The following is a 16,776-nucleotide window of genomic DNA, read 5'->3' on the forward strand; positions in this document are numbered from 1 at the left end:
GGAATCGAACCCAGGGCTTCATGTATACGAGGCGAGCACTTTACCACTAGGCCATATTCCCAGCCCAGCACTGCATCCTTTAATAACACCAACCCCCCTACAAGGCCCACAGGGAGGCCTGCAGGGAAAGCTGATGATGCCGGTACAGAGAGACCCATCACTGGTCGTGTTGTTGCCCTTCCCTTTAGGGCTATCACAGGAGAACCAGCACACTCTTCATCCATCATGGGGGCCCCACACCCTGCCAGAAACGAGGGGGCTCCACTCAGATCTGCCAGAAAACAAATACGAAGATTGCCAGTGCATACGTACCAAGCTGAGAGAAGACAAAAACGCTACACAATGCTTCCGGGAACATCCGCATGACAGGATCACGGAGCTCACTGTAACGACGTTTATTATGGCACTCAGTGCTAGTACTGAGAGACGCCAAATATGCCCATGATTTACTGAACGAAGGGGCAGCATGCTGTGCTTATTCCTAAGGCCTCCATGGCATCCCCAGGCACAGCCGCTCTGCTCCGCTCCGCTTTTAGTTTCTGATCTCATAGGTAAGTTTGCAAACGTCTCTTTTAATCGGAAGTCTCTGATCCAATGAAAAGTGTAAAAATGAACAGGAGAACGAGGGAAAGAGGGATAGCTCAACTGCTCTGTCTTGGGGAGTAGACTGGGAGAAATATTCAGAAGATCTGAAGGGAAAGGAGTTGGGAGCACTGGGCAAAGTTACCAAAGACCTGAGGGAAATGAGTTGAGCAAGATGCTTTAATTAGGAAGAATGCAAAGGTCCTGAGGCAGGAACATACCAGCCTTGCGGGAGAAAGTGAAAGGTACTATTTGTGACGGGAACAAGACAAGTACAAGACAGAGGAGGAAGAAATGAGGTCAGAGCAATAAAGGGGAGTTCAGATTGGGGGGCGGGGTGTTGGAGGTTAAGTGTAAAGCCTCTGAGTGGAGAACTTGCTTTTAAGAGTGTTAAAAGCAGGGATATAGCCTAGTGGCAAGAGTGCCTGCCTCGGATACACGAGGCCCTAGGTTCGATTCCCCAGCACCACATATACAGAAAACGGCCAGAAGCGGCGCTGTGGCTCAAGTGGCAGAGTGCTAGCCTTGAGCAGGAAGAAGCTAGGGACAGTGCTCAGGCCCTGAGTCCAAGCCCCAGGACTGGCCAAAAAAAAAAAAAAAAAGAACAAAAAAGTTTTAGGGGCTGGGGATATAGCCTAGTGGCAAGAGTGCCTGCCTTGGATACACGAGGACCTAGGTTCGATTCCCCAGCACCACATATACAGAAAACGGCCAGAAGCGGCGCTGTGGCTCAAGTGGCAGAGTGCTAGCCTTGAGCGGGAAGAAGCCAGGGACAGTGCTCAGGCCCTGAGTCCAAGGCCCAGGACTGGCCAAAAAAAAAAAAAAAAAAAAAAAAGAGTGTTAAAAGCTTTAGATGCTATGTTGACAGCAAGCTGTAGCAGAGGAAGTGCACAAGCAGGGAAGAGTCAGGTTGCTGCAATAACCCAGGGCAGATGATAACAGTGGTCTGGGCAAGTGGGAGCAGTGGAAGAGTGGGGGTGTCCCAATCTGGGTCGACTCAACAGGATTCGCTGACAAACCAAACCCAGGGTGAAGGAGAATCAAAGATGACACTAAGGTTTTCAACTACTAGAAGAATGAATGCTACTTACTGAGATGGGAAAGGCTATAGAGAGAGTAGGTTCTGGAGAGGAAGATCGGGAGTGTGTTTTAAGAGGTACAGATGTCAAGCTGGCACTTTGCCACGTGAGTATGGGGTTCAAATGTTCTTGGGGACAATCTGGGTTCAGATGTAACTTTGGAGATCTAAATTGGTGGCCCCTGGTGTACAGGTATTGGTCTAGAGATGGCATTTAAAGTCACAAGCCTGGGTGAAATACCAAGGGAACAGAGTCCATAGTAAGAACAGAGGTTTGAGATTGAGGCCAGCAGCGTTTTAACTTTTAGAAGTCAGGAAAAGAACAATGATCTAGCAAATGCCTGAGAAAAGAGCGTGAAGTGAAATCAAGGGACAGAAAGAGTGTTCTAGAAGCTAAGTTAAGGAAGCATTTCAAAGAAAGGATCCATCAACAGTGTACAATGCTGACGAAGAGTCCAGAGGAGAGTAAGGGATTCACTGATGAAATCTCCCTTATACAACTAATAAATGCTAATAAAAAAAGAACTAGGAGAGGATGAGGGAAAGAGTGACACAGTCCAAAAAAAATGCACTCATTATCTGACTTATATAACAGATTTATGTAACAAAATCTGACTCACGTAACCCCTCTGTACATTACCTTTATAATAACAATAATAAAATAAAAATTAAAAAACAAAGAACTGATTCACTATTTGGAAGAGCCAAAAGTTACAAATGAGGCAAAAGCCCTCAGCTAATGAATAAACAAAATGTATATCAGCTGGGCACCAGTGGCTCACACCTGTAATCCTAGCTACTCAGGAGGCTGAGATTCAAGGATCGAGGTTTGAAGCCAGCCAAAAAAGTCCATGAGGGCTGGGGATATGGCCTCGTGGCAATAATGTTTGCCTCGTATACATGAAGCCCTGGGTTCGATTCCTCAGCACCACACATATAGAAAAAGCCAGAAATGGCGCTGTGGCTCAAGTGGTAGAGTGCTAGCCTTCAGCAAAAAGAAGCCAGGGACAGTGCTCAGGCCCTGAGTCCAAGCCCCAGGACTGGCAAAAAAAAAAAAAAAAAAGAAAAGCCCATGAGTCTGTCCTCTCCAATTAACCACTAGAAAACAGGAAGTGGTGCCATGGCTCAAAGTAGTAGAGTGCTAGCCTTGAGCAAAAAGCTCAGAGACAGAACCCAGGCCCTGAGTTCAAGACTTCTACCCAGAAAAAAAAAAGTGGTATATCCATACAATAGAACATTTTTTAGCCAAAGAAAGCAGTACTGATGGGCTGGGAGTGTGTCTTACGGTAGAGTGCTTGCCTAGGATACATTAAGTCCTGGTTTTGATTCCTTAGTACCACATAGACAGAAAGAGCCAGAAGTGGCGCTGTGGCTCAAGTGGCAGAGTGCTAGCCTTGCACAAAAGAAGCTCAGAGACAGTGCCCAGGCCCTGAAATCAAGCCTCAGGTCTGGCCAAAAAAAAAAAAGTTAACCACAATTCACCTATCTAGTGAACTAATGATAGCTATGAATGCTGGTCCCTCAGAAGATACTTCTTCTGAGAGTAGAGCAGTAAGATTTATACTCTCAACTGTTAAACGCCATTCTTCACTAATAATCTTTGGCATTTTCCAATCTCTTCTTCATGTTTTCTGTTCTGCTGGTAGGCCACAACTCTGAGGAATAGGAAGCACAAAGCTGACCTTTGTCCTCTTGTGGTTCCAGGCAATGATGGCACAAGCTTGGAATCTGGTCTCAACACTTGGGAGGCTGCAGCAGGAGGATATGAGTTTGAGGCTAGACTGGGCTACAAAGTGAAACCCTGTCTTAAAAACAGGAGAACTCACAACGTAAAAACAAAAACGCCACACATCCTCTGTTCAGTGGAGCAGAAACAGATAGGAGACAGTGGTTGTAGCTGTTTACCTGAGCACCCACCCTAGATGGTGACTCTAACCCTACCTCTTAACTTTTGGAAACTATGGTTTGTTTGGTGCTCTTGTCTCTAAACTCAAGGAGGGCCTATGCCTCCAATTTATATCCATATCCTTCAGCCACCAAGCTATAGCATCAAGTTAACTGGGAAAAAAATAAAACAATACAACTACCAAAACTGTTCTTGGGGATCTGACAGTTAGATACACATTCCTGAAACACAGTCAAAGTACTCCATTTTCAACACGCCAACAATCTGGTCTTTGTTTGTCATTTCAATGGAGGATGATGTCAGGATCTCTGGAGCCCAGATCATTGCTGGCTTTTGGGAGTTCCATGCTTTTTCCAGATATGCAAGAAACTTAGACCCTAATTACAAACACTGAATCAGCCCCTGCAGGAATCGTAAGGGTCCTGACAAAATATCTCCTTAGTTATAAAAGCACAGTCTCTAAAACAGATTTCAAGCAAATCCCCTCTAAGATGGGGTAGTTAGATAATCTGAATGTAATAAACTACCTCCTTGGAAAGTTGAAGTGTTTGGTTACAGACAGACTGAACATCTACCATGTGGGGTATATGAGACACCTGGCCCTACCGCCAGTCTCTTCCTTTATCTTTTGGGGCAAACTTCTTAAAAGGATTTTGAACTGGGCTAGGGATATAGCTCAGTATAGACACTGCAGATAGAGCCACTGACTTGCATGCGCAAGGCCCCAAGCCCCTTCCCAACAGATGTTTTGAACTTTAACCATTCCCATTTCCTGACTTGTCATTTTCTTCAGGCTTCTGCCTCTTCCAGAAGTTTATAATGGCTCTTTCTGAGGTCAAGACTTCATCCTGCTAAAGTCAAGATTTTTTAGTCCATATCTTTACCTGATAGCTCTTCTGAAAGCATACCTTTCCTTTGCTTTTGACGACACACTTTAAATGAGAATTAGATTCTAAAGACAGCATTTAAAGAAAAAAATAATCAAGAATTACTTGACAGTTCTTGAAGTGCTCCCATTAGACATGGCATATCTGTAATCATGCAAATAAACCGATTCTGTACCATCTAATTAAAAACATGGTAGAGTATATTCAGTTAAGTTGACATACCTGAGCTAAAATCGAGGTGCTATTCCATTGTACCTCTCTGTTCACTTCGTATTCCCTACCTGAGCTTCCCTTCTCCACCAACTGAAGCTAAGCCTTATTTTGCAAATTCCAGTCAGTGGTTCTCAACTCCCAGTGCTCAGTACAATCACTGAGGACTTTGTAAAACTCCAAGGCTAAGGCTGGGCAGAGTGGTTTGCGCCTGTAATTCCAGCCACTCGTAAGGCACAGATTAGAAGGATCAAAGTTCAAGGCCAGTCTGGGGAAAAAAAGTGAGTGACACCTTCATCTCAATAAATAAATTGGTATGTTGGTGCATACCTGTAACCTCAGCTATCTGTGTAGGAGGTATAGGTAGGAAGATTATAATCCAAGCTGATCAGGGCAAAAACTTGAGTCCCTATCTGAAAAATAACAAAATATAAAATGGCCTAGAGAGTGTGGCTTAAGTGGGAGATCACTTGCTTAGCAAGTACAAAGTCCTGAGTTAAAATTTCAGTACCCTATCTTCCACAAAAAAGGCCATAATTTAGAGACCAAGTAAACAAAAATACCCATTTCCCTTTTAGATAAGACCCAGCATGAATCATTCAGTGATTCCAATATATAAACCAAGATACACATCACTCTTGTAGACCAGACATTATACATGCAAAAGTGCAGACTCAGAGAAGTAAACCCGTGATGCAGGCCAGGCATGGTTTAGGGAATAGTAGGCTCTGATGATGCAAGCCAGGCATGGTTTAAGGAATGGTAGTGACTTAGAAAGTAGCTAGGGTTAGTGTGACTCAGCACCAATCACTGTTGCCTTACTCTGTAGCCCCAGGGCTCCTGCTTTGGTCTCCCAAGTGTTGGGATTAGAGGCATGTACTATCACGTCCACCGTGATAGCCTCAATTTTTAAGGGACACACCAAACTGGATTTTTCATGGGAAATCTTCAGATTCAAAAACCCTAGCAACTGAGTTCGAACCAAATAACAAAGCAACTGCATGGGCAAAACGAAACATCTGCAAGCTAGATCCGTGCTGGACTACTTACTGGCTTGCAACCTCTGCCTTGGGTAATTTACCCACGCCCTTCATTTCACATGAAAAAAAAAATTGTATGCTCCAGTTCTGCCCTTTCCTCTGGGCTCTGGGTCTGCATTGTAAAATGCTTTGTGACGCACACTGAAAATCTTAGCATCCCAATAGGAACTGTGATTTCAATGCATCTGCAAGCTGTCCTTACAAGGCTCTGTTTCAGGTAACTCTGCCATTAACCTCACAAGGCAAGCCAGAACCCTACGATTCTTCCCCTCAACACCTTTACCGTATCAGCCATCCAATCCTATCAACTATGCCTCCTACCTGTATGTTATGCATATACGTACTTCTCTCTAGCTTTGTTAAACACGGCAACCTTAATGAGGCCAGTGTCTCCCACATTCACTTTTTGTTAAAACATAATTTTACTATTGCTATTAAGGCTTACACAGAGGGGGAATTACCATTTCATACCTCAGGTAATGTGTACATTTCTTTTTTTTTTTTTTTTTGTACAGTGTCACTCTTTTCCTTTGCTTTCTTCCAGTTTCCCCCTCCTATCCCTGCCCACAAGTTACACAGGTCTTTTCCTACATAATGTCTACTGAATAGCATGACTGCATTTGCTCACACTTCCTCTCTCCCTTTCTGTCCCCTTCCCAAAGGAAAAAACAAAACCAAACAACAAAGCAAAACCAAACACTGCCACTATACTCACTTGGGCTTCCTTCCAAATCAATGACTGTTTACAAACACAGATATCTGCGAACACAACCACACCCACATGTATACAGGTACCCATATTTGATCCAACAATTCTACTTCCAGCAACTTATACTACAAATATATTGAGACATATGTAAATAAGCATATTCAAAGTAGAATACATTAGAAACATATACATGTCCTTCAATACATATGTATGCCCTTCAATAAAAGAACCCTTAAATTGTGTGTGGCATACCCACACAGTAAAATAACTACACAATCATCAAAATTAAGGGAAATTATGTATCAAAATGGAGATTACCAAGATACTTGTTTTTTTTTTTTTTGCACTGGTCCTAGGGCTTGAACTCAGGGCCTGGGGTGCTGTCCCTGAGCTTTTGTGCTCAAGACTAGTACTCTACCACTTGAGACACAGTTCTATTTTGGCTTTTTGATGGCAACTTGAAGGAAAGAGTCTCATAGATTTTCCTGTGTGGGCTGGCTTTGAACTGTGATCTTCAGATCTCATCCTCCAGAGTGGCTAGCATTACGAGCATGAGCCACCAGCACCTGGCTCCCAAGACACTTTTAAGAGAACAGAGTCCAGTGTATAAACAGGAGAAAAAAAAGACATCTATTTTCCTGCATCCTTGCAAAAAAAAAGTCTATAATGATACTCAAAGCCAAGATCAATGGTCACCCCTTTAGACAGTCTGGGAAAAATGGAGGGATACAGAGGACTACTACCCACAGAAGACATTCTGATATAATGGGCTGGAGAAAGATCCAGGCACCTGTACTGTTTCAAGATTCTCCAGGATGCTGAGGAGTGCTGGACTGAGGAGTCCCTGATAGCAGACAGCTTCTGCCTACTTTCCAGCCTGGTCTGCATCAGCTTACCCCATCATTCTCCATGCGCCAGCCACATGGGTTCTGGTTCCTCAGAAAGGCTATTTATTGGGGCTGGGAACGTGGCTCAGTGATAGAATGTTTGCCTAGCATACATAAATCCCTGGGTTCAATTCCTCAGTACCACATACACAGAAAAAACAGAAGTGGCGCTGCAGCTCAAGTGGTAGAGTGCTAGACTTGAGCAAGAGAAGCTCAGGGATAGTGCCCAGGCCCTGAGTTGGCTATTTATTCCCTCTGCCTGCCCACCAGTCTTCATGCCTGGTTCCCACCCCCTCCCCCCTTTTTTTGGAAGACTGTTCCCCTAAGCTTCACCTAGTAACTCCAGGTTTCCCCTTTCAGAGGCTGTCTTAAAGCTCATTTCCCTCAGGGGAACATTCCTTACTTTGCAAACTAGATCAATACCTACATGCTGGGTACACAGAACAACTACCCATGTTTCTCCTTCCAGAACTTAGCTGCGACGAGGTTAACTGTCTAATTCTACATGGACACGTACACATCCACCGTTCTCTTGAGAGTACAGGTTCCTGTTCAGCGATGGCATTACGGGTTTCCACCATGGCGTTGTTACACTTAACCTAGCATGAAGCTGGGAAGTAGGCCTTCTGATACTTGCGGAGTAAATGATGACAGCAACACCTAGGAAATCAACACCTAGGCAAAGGAGGACAATGCAGTATCCCAGCGCTAAAGGTAGCAGTTTATCACAGTGGCTCTCACCTAAGGACAACAGTCTCCTTCCAAGAGGACATCTGGCATGTGTATGCATGTGTGTGTGTGCGCGCACGCCCCAGTCCTGAGGCTTTAACTCAGGGCCTGAGTGCTGTCCCTGGCTTTTTTGCTCAAAGGTAGCATTCTATCACTTAAGCCATAGCTCCACTTCTGAATTTTCCCTGATTAAATGGAGATAAGAGTTGCGCACTCCACTTCTGAATTTTCCCTGATTAAATGGAGATAAGAGTTGCGCAGACTTTCCTTCCCAGGCTGGCTTCGAACCTCTTATCCTCAGATTTCAGCTTCCTGGGTGGTTACAGAATTACAGGTGTGAGCCACTGGCACCCAGCAAGTCGTAGGTTTTAAAATAGTGTCACCAATGAAAAACCCTGACTCAGAGGGTGGCCAAGGGCCATATGTGGTGGTGCACTCCTGTAATTCCAGCTACAAGATCCTATCTGAAAAATAAACTAAGGCAAAAAGGTCTGGTGTGCATCTGTGTACTGTGGCTCAAGTAGTAGACGACTTGCCAGTTCAAGCCCTTGAGTTGCAACCCCAATACTATCAAAAGTGAAAAGGGGAGTGACAGTGGTCAATTTTACTACCGGCACTTGTGGGTTGTTTTAAGAAGGAAGAATTGAAGAGGTGTCATAAAAAGCTTCCGTGGAAATAAAGCTTCCTTTGCTTGCTAAAAGGTGGCAGCGCCAGACTAGTGAGGAATTTAAAAGTTATGGTTTGAAGCAGGACACTGGTGGTAGCTCTTGCCTGTAATTCTAGCAATTCAGGAGGCTAAGATCTGAGGACTGTGGTTCAAAGCCAGCCAAGGAAAACAAGTCGGTGAGACTCTTACCTCCAATTAATTACCCCCTTGCCCCAAACAGCCAGAAGTGGAGCTGTGGTTCTAGTGGTAGAGTGCTAGCTTTGAGGACAAAGGCCTGTCGGAGATAGTAGTTAGGCCTTGAGTTCAAGCCCCAGGACTGGCACACACATCAAAACAGTTATGGTTTGAACAATTACTCTCTTCAAGAGTAATTCCCTAGCAACTTTACTCCCTTTCTTTTGACAATATGGGGATTTCAACTTAGGGTCCTATGCTTAGCCAAGTAAGAGCTCTATCTCTTGAGCCACACTTCCAGCCCACCTTTACTCCCTCCTAGACCAACCATCTTTTTCTTTTAGGACTGTTGGTTTCAGCTAAACATGAAGGCCAAATAAATTCAGATCATAAAATCAGAAAAGTCTTCTACTCTCTAGCAGGTGCACTTGCATTTTAAAATATGTAAATCTTATGAGTACAAATAAATCATTACTTTCTTAATGTTCAGGGTGTTAGCAGGTAAAGTTGGGTTTGAGCCCAAAAATAGCCATCAAGGACAAGTTGGCCCTGGCCAATTTCTCCAAAGCTCTATTAAAGCAAGAAAGGAAAGAAAGAGAAAAGGCAACTCTAAGATTGTATAAAAAGAATCAAGTATTTTTTTTTCGCCCACAAGTGTCTCATGATACAAGTTCTTCCAACAGACATTTCAAGAGCCATTTGGAAGCAATCAACGTAAATGTGTATGTGTGTGTGTGGATTATAAAGGCTTTCATTAGAAGTCATGGAGACCATGAAAGAAACTGAGATCATTTTTTAACAGCACCACTAGGGAAGAAACCTAGTGTTTTCCTGCAACACAAGCCTTTCCTGCAACACAAGCCTGCCACCGGCTGTGCTGGAGGCCCATGGTCTGACCTAGTATGGCAATTCTTAGGGTCTTGGAGCTGGGTGCTGTGTTGACAAGAAATTGAGGCCTGACATTAAGACAGAACAAAGAGAAAGGTTGTGGAGTGTGGGTGCATGTGTGTGGGGTATGTGTGTATGTGTGTGTGTGTGTGTGTGATGTGTTGTGCCTAATGAAAATCTGTAGGAGGAACGTTTATTTGGAAAGACAGGACAAATCCTTCCCTTTCCTGCTTACACAGTAAGATTTGGCTTGGTGATCTGTGATCATGTCCTAATCAGAAAATACCTTATAATTTACCTACAACAGTTTATGTCTCTCCCCACCACAATCTCTCCATTTCCCCCCCTCCCCCCCAGATCGTTATTAACACGAGATACCATTTCTTTAGGCTTCAGAGCCCAGTGGAAATAATGAACACAACACAGAGTTCTGATTCAATATCAACTCCAACCCCGGCCAGCTGGTTTCCATCGAGACGTCCCAGAGGAGAACGCCCCCTCGGAGGCGGTGGCCTGGTGGTGTGGGGGGTGGGGGGAGGAGGGGGTGGTGGTGAGGGGGATAGGGTGGGGTAGGGGGAAAGGAGGGAGACCCATCCAGGCCATTTAGATCACAGCAGCGATTCGAGCAATACAGGGACGGGGAGGGGAGAGGACGAGTGTCCCCACCAGGCCTCAGTTTACCTTTGTTTCAGGTACCCCAGTCCTCCGCCCCGGGGGGAGGGGCTGGGATCCCGCCTTTCTCACCACCTCCTCCTCCTCCTCCCCTCCCCTCCCCAATCCGGGAGTCAGTGACACATCCTTCTTTGGCCAAGTAGTCCTCGTCGTCGTCGTGGGCCGAGGCTGGGCAGGGGGGCGGGGAGGGAAAATAAAGCCTCAGCGTCTAACTGCGACCGACGTGACTCTCGGTTCTTCCAGAACGCTGGCATTTGCTTTCCTGCCAAGCTCGCCAGGGTACAAGTTGCCCCGGGACTCCGTGGGGAGGGGGTTGGGGGGGCCCGGCTGGGGAACCCCAAGAAGTGGGAGGCGCCGGGCCGTCCTCCCTCCCGGCCTCCTGCTCCACCACAAGGAGCCCCGGGGCTGGTGTTCCCCACACCTCCCACTCCCCCCCCTCCTCCTCCCGGGCCAGGCGCCCCGCGCGGCCCCACAGGCCAGGCCAGGCCCGGCCGGGCCCCGCCTCTCCCCCATACCCGCCCGCCCCCACGCCGCACCGCCCCACCAGGGGAGGGGGGGGTCTCGGAGGGCTGCAGGCCGCGCGCGCCTACCTCGGAGCTCCTCCTCTGACGGCCGGCCACCGCCGCGCTTCGCCGCCGCACACGCGCGCTCGCGGGCCTGCGGGCTCTCGTGAACGCCGCCAAACACCGCGCACTCGTGAGGAGCCCGAGGCCCCAGCGCGCCCCGCCCGCCCGCCCGCCGCCGCCGCCGCCGCTCGCCGCCACGGCTACCACAGCCTCCGCCGCCACCGCCGCCGCTGCAGCCGGTCGTCGCCGCCTCCCTGCAGTCCCGCCCTCCGCTCAGGGCTTGGCGCCCCGCCCCCTGCGCTAGGCCACACCCCTCAGACAGACTCCGCCCCCTACGTCGTCCCGCCCTCTAGCAGCTCCCGAATGCTCCGCCCCTCCTGGGCTCCCCTCCAGGCCCCGCCCCCTCGCGCGCCAGGCTCCGCCCCCTCGCGCGCCAGGCCCCGCCCCACACGCCCCCGCGAGGCGCGGGGCTTTCCGAGGGGACGGGCCGGGATGAGCCCGCCCGGCGGCACGCGCCCCGGCCCGGTGGCGGCTCGGCGAAGGACGCGACCACGGAAGGTGAAGGCTGTTCGGCGGCCCTGGTTTTTCTGTCACCCTCCTTAGCACCATGGTCTTTTCTCCACCTTTGCAGGGGCCCTCGGGGGTGGGGGTGTGGGGGGGACCGGGTCCCATGGATCCTTCTAGGCCTCTCGCACCCGAGGAGGCCTCATTTCGCGCACTCCTCGGGAACCTGAGAGACCCCCGGGGTTCGAGGTTCGAAAGCAGCCCAGGCTGAAAAGTCTGTGAGACTTGTTTTCGCCAGCCGGCCGGCAGAGGACCGGAAGTGGGCCGGTGACGCCGCGAGGCCTGGAACCCTAACCCCGCCAAGGGGACCAGGCCCGGGCCCCGAGTTACACACACGCACACCCCACCGGGTTCCACACACACCCACCACCCCCAATTCCACCCCCAACATCACCACCCTCACACCGCTACCCTCAACACCCCCAAGACCCCACGCCCAACACCCCCACCCCAACACCCCCACCCCCCCACCACCCCCAATCCCACCCCAACACTCCCACCCTCAACATCCCTGCCCCAACCACCCCACCCCAACCCCCCCACCCCCAATCCCACCCCAACACTCCCACCCTCAACATCCCTGCCCCAACCACCCCAACCCCCCCACCCCCAATCCCACCCCAACACTCCCACCCTCAACATCCCTGCCCCAACCACCCCACCCCAACATCCCTGCCCCAGCCCCCCCCACCCCAACCCCCCCACCCCCAATCCCACCCCAACCCCCCCAATCCCACCCTCAACACCCCCACCACCGTTTTATTTTGTTGCTGGGCATATTAACGTGGTGTCCCTCCTGAGGCTCGAACTCAGCACCTGGAGCCGTCCCTGAGCTGCTTTTGCTCAAGGCTAGAGCTCTACCACGTGAGCCATAGCTCTACTTTTCCGGCTCTACTCCCAAACCCCCCCCGCCCCCAGCAGTTTGTTTTAGTGGAGTCCTAAGACTTTTCTGCCTGGACTGGATTCGGAACCATGATTCTCAGATGTCAGCCTCCTGAGGTAGCTAAGATGACAGGCCCGAGCCATCAGCACCCAACTTGCTTGTCCATTTTAAAAGCCCCGTAGCAGGCATCTCCTATCTTATCTGAGCTAGAGGAGCCTGAGAGGATAGGCTAGGCCGGACTTTGCAGAGGTCACAGTTCATACTTGTAAGAAAGGGAAATAACACCGTGAACCATAAAATAATTTCAATACTGCTGACCCCATCAACCTCGATTCTTGGTTTGTCTTGACAGCTTTATTACCTGAGTGTTGTTTTTTTATTAGACCCCTTTGCCATACGTTTGTACAGAATATAAGGTGAATGTCTAAAGGACATAGTTCTTGCCTGGAAATTCGATTCAGTCCAGTGTGGAATCAGTTCCTGGATCATGAGCGCCTTGGTGAATTGGGCCAATTCACAACTATTTTGTAAACAATATTAAAAAAACAAAACAAAACCAAGGCCTAGTCTTTGCTATTAAGGGGCATATGATCAAAGGCTGGAGAAATATTTGAAAATAAACTAATATTTTCATTTATTATGATGACAAAGAAATAGCAAAATTAATTTTATGGGATAGGGAGAATATAGGGTTAAGTCTTCTTAGAGCATTTTTTTAAGTTATGAAAAATACTTTCGTTGTGAAAGCATAAAATGCCAAGTGCAGAAATAAAATATTAATGAACCACTATGCCACCATCACTCAGCTTTAACTATTACCATCTCATGACCAGTTTGTTTCATCTGTATCCTTGCCTTCATCTTTTTCTGAAAAAAAATCACAAGCAGTACTTTATTTTACCTATAAATATTTCACTATGTATCACTAAATAGACCTTATTGTCTATTGTCTCACTTGTATGAGATCTGATTGTACTCACAGATCTAAAAAGTTCTCCAGGTGGTAGATTTAAAACAAACCACTTCACTAATCACATCAAATGTAAATTGACTAAACACCCCACATTTCAAATCAAAATCACAAGTCTAAATTCAGTATTTCAGACTCCATCTGTCAAACAAAATAGAGGAAGAACTATAGTAGGGTATTTAAAATGCTTGGTTTTTATGATTATTTTTTTTCTTGTCTGCAAGTTAAGGAGTTTTGTGCATGTCCATGTGTGAGACCCTGTATTGCAAGAAGGTAATCTTTCACTATTTTGTCATCTACATTTCTTAATGTGTGAGATAGGTTTGTTGGTTTGTTTTTGCCAGTTGGGGGCTTGAAATCAGGGCCTGAGCTTCTTTTGCTCAAGGCTAGCGCTCTACCACTTGAGCCACAGCGCCACTTCTGATTTTTTTCTGTGTATGTGATATTGAGGAATCAAACCCAGGGCTTCGTGCATGTAAGGCAAGCACTCTACCACTAAGCCACATTCCTAGCCCATGAGTCAGGTTTTTGCACATGGAAAGGTAAATCAAAACCAGCTATTTCAGAGGCTGAGACATGAGGATGATAGCTCAAAGGCAGACAAATTCCTGAGATTTTTATTTCCAGTTAACCAGCGGAGAGCCAAAAGTGAAGGTGAAGCTCAAGTGTCTAGCACTACTAGCCTTGAGCTAAAAAGCCACTGGAAAACACAAGGCCCAAAGTTCAAGTCCCACCATCAGCACAAACAGAAACAAACAATAAAAACCTATGTAGAGCCATCTTCGCTTAATTAATGTCCATTTTATACAAAGTACTTAGTTTTAAAATACATTTTTATTACCAAATCTTAGTATATTTTTGTACTCTTCTGTTACAGTTTAAAGTTAGCTTATAAGTTGTCTAAATGGGGGCTGGGAACATGGCCTAGTGGTAGAGTACTTGCCTCAAATACATGAAGCCCGGGGTTCGATTCCTCAGCACATACACAGAAAAAGCCCGAAGTGGCGCTTGGCCCAAGTGGTAGAGAGCTAGCCTTGAGAAAAAGAAGCCAGGGACAGTGCTCAGGCTCTGAGTTGAAGCCCCAGGACTGGCAATAAATAAATGAATTCTCTAAACATTTGTGTGCTTGATAAAATTTTTAGATTTCAAACTCAACATCTATCTGATTCCCTGAAGTAATTCATGTACTCAACAAACAAGCTTACAAGTCTAATAAACCAATATTCATAAGATCTGAAACTCTATTTACAAACTTAATAACTCAGAAGTTATAGATTTTGTACCTCAGAATCTCTGAACATTCAAACACAGTTTATAAATGTAATCAACCCATCTTTTACACTTCTAAAATTTAAATCTTCAATCTACCATCAATTAAATTCATTTAAACATTTCAAGTGAAAGTCACAAGAATCCATCCAACATTTCAAATACTCCATCTGTCAAACCAAATACATCCAAATTGCAAAGATGATGAAAAAAATAACTTCTTGAGCTCAGCACACCAAGTGTAAAACTTAAGGTTTCGATCATTTCACTCTTACTCAGTGTCTGGACATGGTTTTGGCTTATAAGCAACTAGACTAGAGACTCATAAACGATATCTCATACATGAATTTAAAAGATTAGAATATGTGAATATACATTTACTGGCCCTACATACCCTTCCTTCATATATGAGTGTTAATTAGAATTTCAAGTATCTTTGTTGCATAAACCATTCTTGTGATGCAAATTCTGCAACTTCCAGTTTGAATTATGTCAAAATAGAGCAAAAATGTTAAGCTACTACAAGTCTACAAATATAGATGGCTTATTCCTTTCCTTTTTCACAGCTATTTTGTCCATTTATTTCTTCTATGAGTGTGTGTATGTGTGTGTGTGTGTGTGTGTGTGTGTGTGTGTGTGTGTGTGTGGCTTGGAATTGAACCAAGAGCCTACCATAGGATAGGCAAATGCATTTATGTATGTATGTATGCAAATATGTATTTTTGCTGATCCTGGAGCTTAAACTTTGGGTCTGGGCATTGTCCCTGAGCTGCTTTTGCTGAAGGCTAGTCTTCTACCACTTGAGTCAGAGCTCCATTTTTGGCGTGTGTGTGTGTGTAAGGGAGGTAGTTTATTGGGAGATAAGTGTCCTATGGACTTCCCTGTCCGTGCTGGCTTTGAACTGTGATCTTCATTCAGATCTCAGCTTCCAGAGGAGCTAGGACTAGAGGTGTCAGTTACTGGCGCCATCTGGAAAATGCCTTTTACATTTATTTTTTATTGAGACATAGTATGTGTCTATCTTTATGGAATTCAGTACTATAATTCAATTCATGTACAAAATACAAAAGTTTTTGGGTATGGTTATATCAATTGTAGAACATTTCATCACTCTGAAAAGGAACTCCAAACACATTAAGTTATCAAATTAAATCAGAGTAATCAACTCCTCCATCTCTTCAAACGTTAATCATTTTTATGTGTTGGAAACTTTCATACTTCTAGTTATTTTGAAATACAGCATAGACTGTATCTTTTGAAATACAGCATAGACTGTATTTCAAAAGATTGCATTTCAACAGTAGTAGTTTATTTTGTATCTGTAGAGCTATAGAAAACCAAAACTAAGCTGGTCACCAGTGGCTCACACCTGTCATCCTAGCTACTCAGGAGGCTGAGATCTGAGGATCAAGGTTTGAAGCCAGCCTTGCACAGGAAATTCTGAGATACTCATCTCCAATAAACGGCTCCAAAAAAAATAGAAGTGGAAATGTGGCTTAAGTGTTAGAGTGCTAGCCTTGGGCAAAAGAAGCTCAGAGACAGTGCCTAGGCCCTGAGTTCAAGCTCCAGGACCAGCAAAAAGAAAACCAGAACTAGTCAGGCATGGTTGTACATGACTGTAATCCTAGAACTCAGGAGATTGAAGTAGGAGAATGGTTAAGTTCGAGGCCAGCCTGGACAGCATAGTAGGACTCTATCTCAAGCAAAACAAAAACCAAGACAAAAAACAACCACCATGATTTATTCCTCCTGTTGTCTGTTTTTACCTTAAAATGTTTTGTCTTTTTTCCCCCAGCATTTTGCAATTATCAGGCTTTTCCAAAAGCATCACACCTAATTTCCATACTCATATTCTGTGGGCTTATGCCATGCAATACATTTAACACCAGCAGGATTGGTAATGAACACTACAGATTCTTGGTACTGGTACAGAAAACATTAGTACACTAGAGAACAGCAATAAGTGTTCTGGGTCCAGTTGCTATGCCTTAGAAAAGAAATGGAAAATGGTAGTTAACTTACTGATTAAACTAAGTGGAGATTGGTTTAAAAACTCCTATTATTTTTAATGCCTTAAAATATTGAGTTGCAAATT

General features: G+C 45.9%; 1 protein-coding gene across 1 annotated transcript in view; it reads right to left on the bottom strand.

Annotated features, from left to right (window-relative positions):
• Ppp2r3a (protein phosphatase 2 regulatory subunit B''alpha) overlaps positions 1-11,137 on the bottom strand; it is a 74,165-nt gene extending 63,028 nt beyond the window's left edge. Inside the window, exon 1 of the mRNA XM_048334973.1 lies at positions 11,020-11,137. The gene's annotated coding sequence lies outside the window, so the exon portion shown is untranslated. The remainder of the gene's footprint in view (positions 1-11,019) is intronic.
• Between the last annotated feature and the right edge of the window lie 5,639 nt (positions 11,138-16,776).

The sequence above is a fragment of the Perognathus longimembris genome, chromosome 26, assembly GCF_023159225.1.
Source record: "Perognathus longimembris pacificus isolate PPM17 chromosome 26, ASM2315922v1, whole genome shotgun sequence".
Taxonomy (NCBI): Eukaryota; Metazoa; Chordata; class Mammalia; order Rodentia; family Heteromyidae; genus Perognathus; species Perognathus longimembris.